This window comes from Micromesistius poutassou (assembly GCF_964030765.1).
Source record: "Micromesistius poutassou genome assembly, chromosome: 6".
NCBI classification, from domain to species: Eukaryota; Metazoa; Chordata; class Actinopteri; order Gadiformes; family Gadidae; genus Micromesistius; species Micromesistius poutassou.
Genome location: NC_140276.1, coordinates 6,496,264 through 6,506,815, shown reverse-complemented (window position 1 = coordinate 6,506,815; position 10,552 = coordinate 6,496,264).

Sequence of the window (10,552 nt, the reverse complement as noted above, 5' to 3'; positions counted from 1 at the left end):
TGGAGTCCATGCCAGGTTTTCCACCTGCCTGCTAAGCCCACTAGCAGGCTGAGCTACCAAGTCGCCCACTTTAGATTGTAATAATTTAATATTTATGCAGCCACTGTTAGCTGATACACATTCAAATGTTTTGTTTAACAGCCATCAGCGTTCTCTATCTATATTTAAGGGCAAACACAGAGGAAAGTGTCCAAGAAAAAAGGTGTCATTCATAGCATATGTGTTAAATGTTTACTATAGTTACTTAGTCATGTTTTGATGTGTGGTGTTGGACTTTGCCTCAACGTTCAGCAAAAGAAGGCGTTAAAGGAGAACAATTAGAGGAATATTAACGTAAAGAGTGTGGAAGAGGTTACAGATGTGGAAGAGTGTGGCACTGAGAAACATCATTGAAATTAACTAAATCTGGATGAGATTAAATCGCAAATCCCCTAATTTTCCCTTTTAATTCGAAACACTAAGCACTGAGGACTAGTTCGCAGGCAGCTGTTGGGAGACACACACACGCACACGCACACACACACACACACACACACACAGAAATGCCGTACAGACACAGAGGCCATCACCCACACACTAACACAATTAAAAGCCCTTCACTGGTCAGAACTGAAGAAAGAATGCCTAAAAAAAATGACCTTTTTCGTTTTGTACTAAATCAGTAACAATTGGGTGTCAGGGCCAGCCTGTTTGGGCCTCCTCCACAGGCCCCACCAGGTACACCCCCAGGGCAGTGTGTGTCACAGCCATATGTAGCCTTGGCCGACCCAGGAGCAGGACAAAGAGTCCCAATACTGAGGGACTCCACAGTCCAAATTTGCTAAATAATCAATAAATAAATAATCAATGCTTTCCAATGGTAACTGGAGCCTGTTCTGTATCGCCATACTCCCCCGCCCCCTCCCCACACACACACACACACACACACACACACACACACACACACACACATGCACGCACGCACACGCACACACACACACACACACACACACACACAGACACACACACACACACACACACACACACACACACAGACACACACACACACACACACACACACACACACACACACACTGTGTCACCTCTCTGAGCTGCAGTTTAAAATGCGGCTTGGCCAAATGCTGCAGCTGCTGCATGCTTGAGCATCACAGTAGCGAAGGACTACTTTCTCTATCATGGCCTTTATACATTCATATTTAGTTCATTAATGAACGCCAATAGGTTCATGAATGAACAACACACAAAGCGATGGCAAGCAAGGCAACTCCTCCCTCATAAGTATGAGCATTCACTCACCGTTAATCAAGGAATGACAACGAATAATTGAATGTATCGGGTCACATTATTTTATCTACATGAAGGCAGGACCACCTGTCAGTCACACAAATAACAAGCACTAATTATTTCTCCATGTGCGAGTCCCACCAAACAAGGTATAATGAAGACTAATTTGAATCCCTAATGTGCCGCACGTCATTTCAGAATGGTAGGTAGACAAAATGGATGCATATTTATGGCCTCTCAGTCTTTGACGCCCAGATTTCTTGCGCTTTAAGGGCTTAATATCTTCAATGTTGAACGCACTTGGTCGCTTTGGACAAACGCGTCAGCTAAATAACCGTAATGTCATGTCATGTTTTCAGCTCTCTCCGTTTTGTTTTTTTGGGGAGGGGGGGGGCGGGGGGAGGGGGGAGGGGGGGGTAAGTGACCTGCTGACAATGTATATATAAAAAAAACAACCCTCTCTCTCCCACTCTCTCCCACTCTCAGCAAAACATTTGCACTCACGTCCCTCCCTCCGGTGCGGCTTACTACCACATGACAGACCCCCCCCCCCCCCCCCCGCCCGCCCCCTCCCCAACCCGCTCCCAGCGACGTCACAGGCGGCGGAGCCGAGCCGGCCGTCCAGCGGTGACGTACGACGGCCGTCGTCGTGACGACCATCCAGGGAATGCTACAACCGCGCTTTCGCTACATGCGCTACATTCTCTACATTGGCTAATCCCCCGCCCACCGCCCCCCCCCCCCCCCCGGGCCACTTTAAGATACCTCGCCCCCTGCAATGCCAGCACCCTCCCCTGTTGTTGTTGCGCTTGCGTTTCGTTGTTGCTGTTTGGTGTGTTTTCCGATTTTTATTTTGGTCCTGCGGAATCCGGGCTTTGGGAGAGAGATAGAGAGAGACGCACGACTCGGTGCTACTGCTGCTACTGCTGCTGCTGCTGCTGCTGTTCTGTAGCGCGGCTCCCTCTGGCTGCTCATTGGCCGCTCGGATGCCACGCTGCAGTCTAATCAATACCTCCCCAATTACCATGCCCCCGACATCTCATTCACACCGGGGCCCCTGCTTCGAAGAGCAGGGAGGGAGGGGAGGAGAGGAGGAGAGGCATCGACAGATGGACAGAAGGAAGAGGAGGAATAATGAATGGATGAACGCATGAAGCCAATTTGGGAGAGAATATACGCTTTCCCCCCCCCCATCGTTTTATTTTTTAACCACATCTCGAAGCATGCTTTATCTCTCGTCGGAGGGAAGTCAGATGCATAACGAGATTCAATAGTTACGAAAACCTGCTCCTCCACTCACCAACCCCTGCTGGGTCCGAGGAGAAGTTATTTTCAGTTATTCCGTTATTTTCAAACCGCAATGAAATGGATTACCTCACACGTAGACCGTGAACATTGACCCTCTCCCTCCCTCAAAAAAACAACGATAGATGGGACTTCGGCCAACTTCTCCGTCCATACCAACCACACGCAAAACAACACACACACACAAACACACAGGACAGGCGCACGCACATTAATAAAACGCTAATTAACAGGCCTTCACAGCTCGTCAACAGCATTCCCTCTTTTTGTCCTTATGTAACATTACAAAGGCATGTTGTGGCTTACCTTCTCTGTCACGGTGAACTGCTCCAAATGGGAGCCGGCCAGTATGACCTTCAGCGGAGTGCACAATGCCAGCCACATAGGGAAAAGCACTTAGCCTCACAAGCATTCATAACAAACCTGCATCGCTTGTGTATTCATGAGCCTGTTATAAATTGATCAGGTTTTGACGTAAGTTTTGGATGTGTCTAAGTGTGTGTGTGTGTGTGTGTGTCTGAGAGTGTGCATGTTTATGTGTGTGTGTATGTGTGTGTGTGTGTGTGTGTGTGTGTGTGTGTGTGTGTCTTAGAGTGTTTATGTGTGTGTGTGTGTGTGTGTGTGTGTGTGTGTTGCTTCATTGTTTGCTTAATGGATTGCCATTCAACCTTTAACTATGTGGGGCAATTGTGTGTGTGTGTGTGCGTGTGTGTGTGTGTGTGTGTGCATGTGTGTGTGTATACTATCCTCTTTCTGAGTGGTCAGTCTGAGATACTAATGAGGAAACTGTAGTGGGATCGCGTCTCTTATTCAGATACAGAATATGGAACCCTAGCTGGGATGACATCATGGCTGCCCAGCAGAGTTACATTAACAGTATCAAACCATGACACAGGATTCCAGATCCCATATTCAGGATCCAGTCCACGTCTTCTGCAGCCCACCACATAGCAGGGATGGCTGACATGGAAGAATTAATTATTACAACAAACCCTGGGGAATTTTAAAACGACACAGATAGATGTATAATACATTAATGAATTCTAAATCTTGTTCTAAACAATCCAACTCATGGTTGGATTGGTGATTTGATTTGTAGAGTATCTCAAATTAAATATTTCAGACTTCATAATGTGGTCATTTCAGCTTATGGCGATATATCATTCAAAATGAGACTGTATCGCGACTGCAATATCACTCAAAGTGGCAATATTGAATTAGCACCCAGCCCGACCCACAAGTGAAAAATAAAAAATAAGATGTATTCATACAAAAATTGTCCTCTCCTTCGCCATGAAAGAGAGAGAGAGAGAGAGCGAGAGAGAGATAGAGAGAGAGAGAGAGAGAGAGCGAGAGCGAGAGAGAGAGAGAGACACACACACACCCATTGTAAGATAGAACAAGAACTAAAGAGAAAGAGCGAACGAGTGAGACAGTAACAGATAGAGAGAGAGAGAGAGAGAGAGAGAGAGAGAGAGAGTGTCAAGTGTGACAGTGATCAGTATGCTTCATGTTACCCCACCCCAACAGCTTCCTCCCGACCAGAGGTCACTGCAGTGTGTTAGCTCGCTACTAGCGACCAGTTGCTAGCCCCTTGTTGCTAAGCTGTAGGAAACCGCTACTTCTCGTAGATGTTTGTGTATGTGTGTGTTTGTGTGTTAAGCTGTGCCAAGTGACAGTGTCCACCTCAGTGCGCAGCCATGTCGATGGTCCTGAATCCTAGAGGTATTCTATTACAAACATAACATGGATGTTCCCATTATGTGGGCAGTGTGTCGGCGATACAAGTGAAGCTATAATATCTATTCATGGATCAATAAATCACCCTCCTAACCCCTTCTGTATTTATAATATTTTGGAAATGTGTCACACACAGCTTTTTATCATGCTCCATGTTAAGCAGAAATACCCCTAAAGTACCTCTTACTAAGCTACAAAAGATAATAACGTACGGGTTTGCTGATGGCAATGGATATTGATTAAGCGCTATTTCAAATAGTTGCGATTATTGCAACACAGCCGGTTTATTCATCAACTGACGGTTCTCAATAGCTCAAAGGTTAAGGGCAAGAAAATGAAACATGAAACAAGATATTTGACCCCTGACCCCGAGGTAAATGAAAGCCTGAGGACAAAACATCCCTTTAGGTGAGTAGAAGCACATATACATTTATCCCCATTCAGCCACCTAGCTTTGAGGTAGCGTTGACTCACTCTCTGTGTAGGTTTAAGGAATACACTAAGAAGAATTACGCTACATTGGGGGGAAGGGAAGACAAAAAAACGTCGCCTTCCATGGTAGATTTCCTGCCATAGTTACATTCGACCATCCATATGCTGACGTATTTAGTGCCAAATGCAGAAAGCAAAGCAGGCCATTGTTTCTTTCAGCGCTGGCGTCGCTGTGGTGATCGCCAGATCTATCCGCCTCCTTTTGGCTGCCCAGATTCGCCATTCTTCTGCCTCAGTGCATAACTCCGGTTGCGTTCCAAAACATGAACATAATATTTCAATACACTCTCTCTGCAACCGATGCAAGCCCCAGTCTCGTTGCCTCGGACAGATCACATTTGATGTTAATCTACAAACGCCCAACACTGAAATCAAAGGAGGCACAAACGTTATGGCAGGGTGACTTGGTAAAGCATATATACCGGTAAACAACCAGAAGGTTTGTTTTTGAGTCATGATTTAATACATATTTTGGTTAAACCAGACTCATGCCATCTAGTGTTAGGTTAGGTCCCAGCAGATATATAACTCTCTAAACAATATACACACAACCATATTCTCTCTCAAATGCAAGGAAATGAGTACCAAAATGTGATGGAGATCACAGTTACGCCTCAGATAAACTCCCAACAATGACATAATGTCTAATTTCCCTATGCATCACACTCGGCTCATCCCGCAAGCAAATGGCTATGCATATATATTGTAATATTATTAATTTATTCTATTTAAATGTCGTCCCTCCTCCTTCGCTCTTTTGTGTTATTGTAGCACCTATATATATATATATATATATATATATATACACAGTATATATGCTGTATTTCATTGTATGTACATGTAGTACCTTTTGAAGGACGTGCTTCAACGTTAACGTTAAAAAGAACCAATTTAAAAAAGAGCAACATAAAAAAGGCAGAAACAGGGTAAAGATAAGGGAGTTAAGCTTCTCCCTCTCCTCTCTCCACCTATCCTCTCCCCCTCCACCCCTATGAACTACGTCAGCACTGATGGCTTCGGCAGCAGCAGCAGCAGCAGCAGCAGAGACGTTTCGATGAGCATACGCAGGGCTCGGATTTGTCTGATTACATAATTGGAATGTTTTAATGGTGAATATTAATCCACGCCGTGTCCCACATTGGGCCGCGTAATCTGGCTGATCAGGATCTCTCCGTGTCGGGCAGTGACGTGGTGGTGATGGCGGTGGTGGTGATGGTGGTGGTGGTGGTGCACGTCAGTCGGTTTAGAACACAGCTCAGGCTACAAAAAGCATTTTATATTCCATGAAGGACACGGCAAAAACACAACACACACACACACACACGCATGCATGCACGCACGCACACCCACACAGACAACACAGGCACACACACACGCACACATACACACACCCCGGAATCCAGATGCACAGGAAAGAAAAATCCTGCTGTCCTTTTTGCTTTCATAAACGTGGAAATCAATGCACGACGACGGAGCATTTTCTCGTTTGTCTTTATATGGAAAACACACACACACACACACACACACACACGCACACACACACACACGCACACACACGGTCACACGCACGCACAGGAAAGGTAAGGAAATCAATGACAACGTGTATTTGGTATGCATTAGCAGCGTGTGTGTGCAGCATTGTGTCAGAGCGCTAATCAAAGAGCCCTTGGATATGCAGCGGCCTCTGCACGCCTGCGTATCAACATTGCAGTCTGCACGCAATTAGCCGGCCGAGGAGCCGCGCTGCCGCTGTGCAGCTCTGCCTGATCCTGCACCATGGCAACGCGGGGCTGTGTCTCAGCAAACCCCCCTCCCCCGCCCGCCCCCCAACCCCCCGCCCCCCCGCCGCCGCTTCCTCCTCCCCCACGGCCCCCTTCCTCTCTGCTGCCTCGCAATCTCTCCTCTTCTTCTTCGCTGGTTTTCATTCCCGTCTCCACTCCTCCTCCATTTTTCTCTCTATACCTTTGTTTTCTGCACAGCACTCACATGCACGCACACACACACACAGACACAGCGCACGCCGATCCTTTCCGCTCCGTTTGCGCTCTCTCTCTCTCTCTCTCTCTTTCTGTGGGAACTCAACCCCCCCCTACCCCGCCGCCGTCCCCCCCCCCCCCCCCCCCCCTCCCCGCCCTCCCTCGCTCCCTGCATTATGATTCAGCTGCCACATGTGAACGACGGCCATTTGGCTCCAGGAAGGCAGGGCTCGCAGCTACGTGGGTTATCCTGAGTTGAGGACGACACATGAGGCATTACGGCCACGTGAGACAGCCTGCATCGGGCTCCCGTCCCACTCCGTTCTCCCCCCCCCCCACCCCCCCTCACCCTCACCCCCACCCCCCTCTCCCCCAAGACAGGATCCTCCATATCAGTGACAGCTGGTCATCCAGGGACCCTTGGCGATATGTGAAGGAGACGCGTGTGCCGGCTGAAAGTGTGTCGTTGGCGCGTTTCGCTCCCATCCAAAAGCCACACATACCCACATATACCCACAAGTTTGAGTTGAACGGAGGCGACCGAAATAGACGATGAATAGCTAGCGAGATGATACTCCCACACTGTGTAGAGCGCGCTGCCATAGCTACAAAAAAGAAATACTAGTTTAAAGATTGAAGGCAAGCAAACCCAAACCGCTTATTTCTGTATTCAATCTTTGGGCATGATATGTTCATTTAAATCATTCATTCTTCTTCTTTCTAAACATGAATATAAATGTGGTGATAATGAGGTCATCTTTCATATTACCATGAAATGAAACCCACCTTGTTAGCTTATTTTGTGGCTTCAATCGCTTATTCAACAATGTGTCACATACAATTTGGTTTCTTGTTCATTTTAGATTAAAATCGTATCGAAGCTACTTCCTACAGGTGGAATTTCACTTGACACCCACTGATACTATTATACCTGGATACAAACATATATGTGGTTATTACAGCCTACAGATTGTAAACAATTCACACTGAAAAAATTTGGCTGCTGCCCTACTAATAATAGCAACATATCAACACATAGCATCGTATAATAGCAGTAATGACCTTCTTAATTATAGATTGCAAAAATACTGGTGTATTTTCCTCAATTAAGATGTCAACTTTCGATTTCACAGTTTCAATCTTCCACATGTCACTAAAAGGTAATGCTATTAAATTACATGTTTCTTAATACTAACAGAGGTGCAGAATAGTGTTTATGAATTAATATTTATTATAATTAGCATGATGAGAACATCGTAACGTATATTTGATTATGATCAAATATATGATATATATATATTAGCTTATTATGTCATAAGCTAAGGAGGATTGGAGTATGTTGATTAACTGTATTGAAAAATGAGCAAGAACATGTTGATAGTACCAATGCCAAGCGCCTTCAAACCAATGCAAATGTATGTACATATTCAAACTATATCATCCCTGACTGACAAGGAAAATGCGGAAACACACTTTTGAAGTGATCTCCTGTCCACACAATAGTGTATGGCAGATCTCCACTCCACTCTCACCTGAATTCCACCTGAGTTTGTATGGGTCGCAACTTAATTCCACCATCTCTAAGACTTCGCTGTCAAATGCTAAGAAGCTTGTTGATGTATTTTAGCCCTGAGGCTTGGCTACCACAACACACTGTGACAGATCTCCTGAATCCTTAACAAATGCAACCAAAAGCTCAACTATGTTCAGAAAAATGACTCCTCGTTGGAGTAATAAACATAACAAATTACAATAATTGGAAACTGTAGGTAGTGAATTATGTAATGTATATATTTGAACTAAAATAAAATCTTTACTTACAGTGAAAATATAAACATGGGTGAAAGAGCTTTCAATAATAGCAAAAAAGGATCTTATCCAGAGACCTGTAAGCAAGTTTGGCAACTCTATTGTATTTTTACACCTATATTAATATATCTTCACTCTAGAATGGAATAACGCTAAGTAACACTATAGCCCTCACTAACTGGAAATAACTGCCAATGTTTCAGATAATAAATATACACTTTTAGAAAAGGATATGGTATCATTGTGTACTCTCATGCAATATCCCTACAACACAATATAGACATAATATCGTGGACTAAGGAAAACAGAAGGTATTAGATCCAGGAAAGCAATTTTGTTGCAGAGCTCTCCTATTGAACATACAAGGATGTACAATATTAAGCTGGGATTGCGTGTATTGTTGTTATCCTCTCCTTTCATCGCATCTGTGGCTTGAAGATGCATGTTGTTGTTTTTTTGACAAGCTCCACAGATCTCAATAAGCACCTTGGCTCTTCACAGAGTCTATGAGACCACTGATAGCGAACCAAAGGCACTGGTTTGACCGTCCATATGTCTGAACAATGTTGACCATGGTCTATGCTAATGTCATATATGGCACACAATACAACTCAAACAACACAAAAGACACAGCACAAAGGACAGTATTAGCAAACCGCAAGCAACCAACGGGATGCTGTTGAAAGTTTGTGCGATGACCTAGAGGAATTTGATGGTGTTAACTAAATGTGTTTGGATCGGGCGATGGCACACAGAAGAGCGCTAGCGTGCACAAACACACACACACAAGCACACACAATCGCACAATCGCGCACACACACACACACACACACACAAACACACACACGCACACACACACACACACGCACACACACACATGAGCAAACACACACAATGACATGAAAAGCACGAGAGGGTTCATGTCAGGCCTGTAAGATGAGTGGGTTTCATCATCACCAGTTGTTGAAGTGAAAGGGAGCATGAGGTATATGAGGTATATCTCGTACGTAACAACCCTTGTTGAAAAACCAACAAGCTAAGCAAGCCACACCGAGAAAAGACAACGTAAAAGGTGGAACCTGGGACTTGCCAAATGAGAATGATGTGTGAAATAATTGTACCCCCTTTTACGCTTTCCCAGAGGATTCTAGTAGGGAACATTAAAGACGACCTGAGTCATCAAGCCATCCATTCCTTTCACCGATGAATGCTGCGTAATAATATAATCCAAAAGCACGTTGACATTGGCGTCCAACATTGGAGAAATATCAGGAGATTTTGAATATGAAATCAAAGTGGTGGCCAGGTTACTACTGAGCGGAGCCAGAACATAATGTTCTGTTCAAATGGCAGAGTGAAGGGCTGGACTCATTACGCTGATTTACCCCCCACCCCTCTCCCCCCTCCCCCCCGAAACATCACAGCAAATAAAAATTAAATAAAACGCACAACTTTGATTTGAACTGTGCATAAAAGAGAGAGAGAGCAAGAAAGAGAGTGAGGAGGAGGAGGAGGAGGAGGAGGGGAAAGAAGACGGAGGGCAGTGGAAAAATAAAACATAAAACTGAGATACAAACGACGTCGACTAGACTAAGAGACCAAATGGCAGAAGGGGAATGCATTAGACGGAGGGACTCCGCCACTCACTTGGTCAGAAACACATCGCTTCACCAAATGTCCTCTCACACACACACACACGCACACATTCCCTCCCATAAAATGAAGACCAAAAACAAGCAACATTGCAGTATGAGGTGAATATTGGCAGAGCATTTAAGAATATTGGAGAGAACATTGGAGATGGCCACGAAGATCTGCCACAACCAGTTACATCCAGTACATGAGACCAGCACGAGTGAACGGTACAAAAACCTCAGAACCAACAGTTGATCCGGCAGTTAAATAATACAAAAAAGTCACCCACGAATCCCCCATAAACATACAGA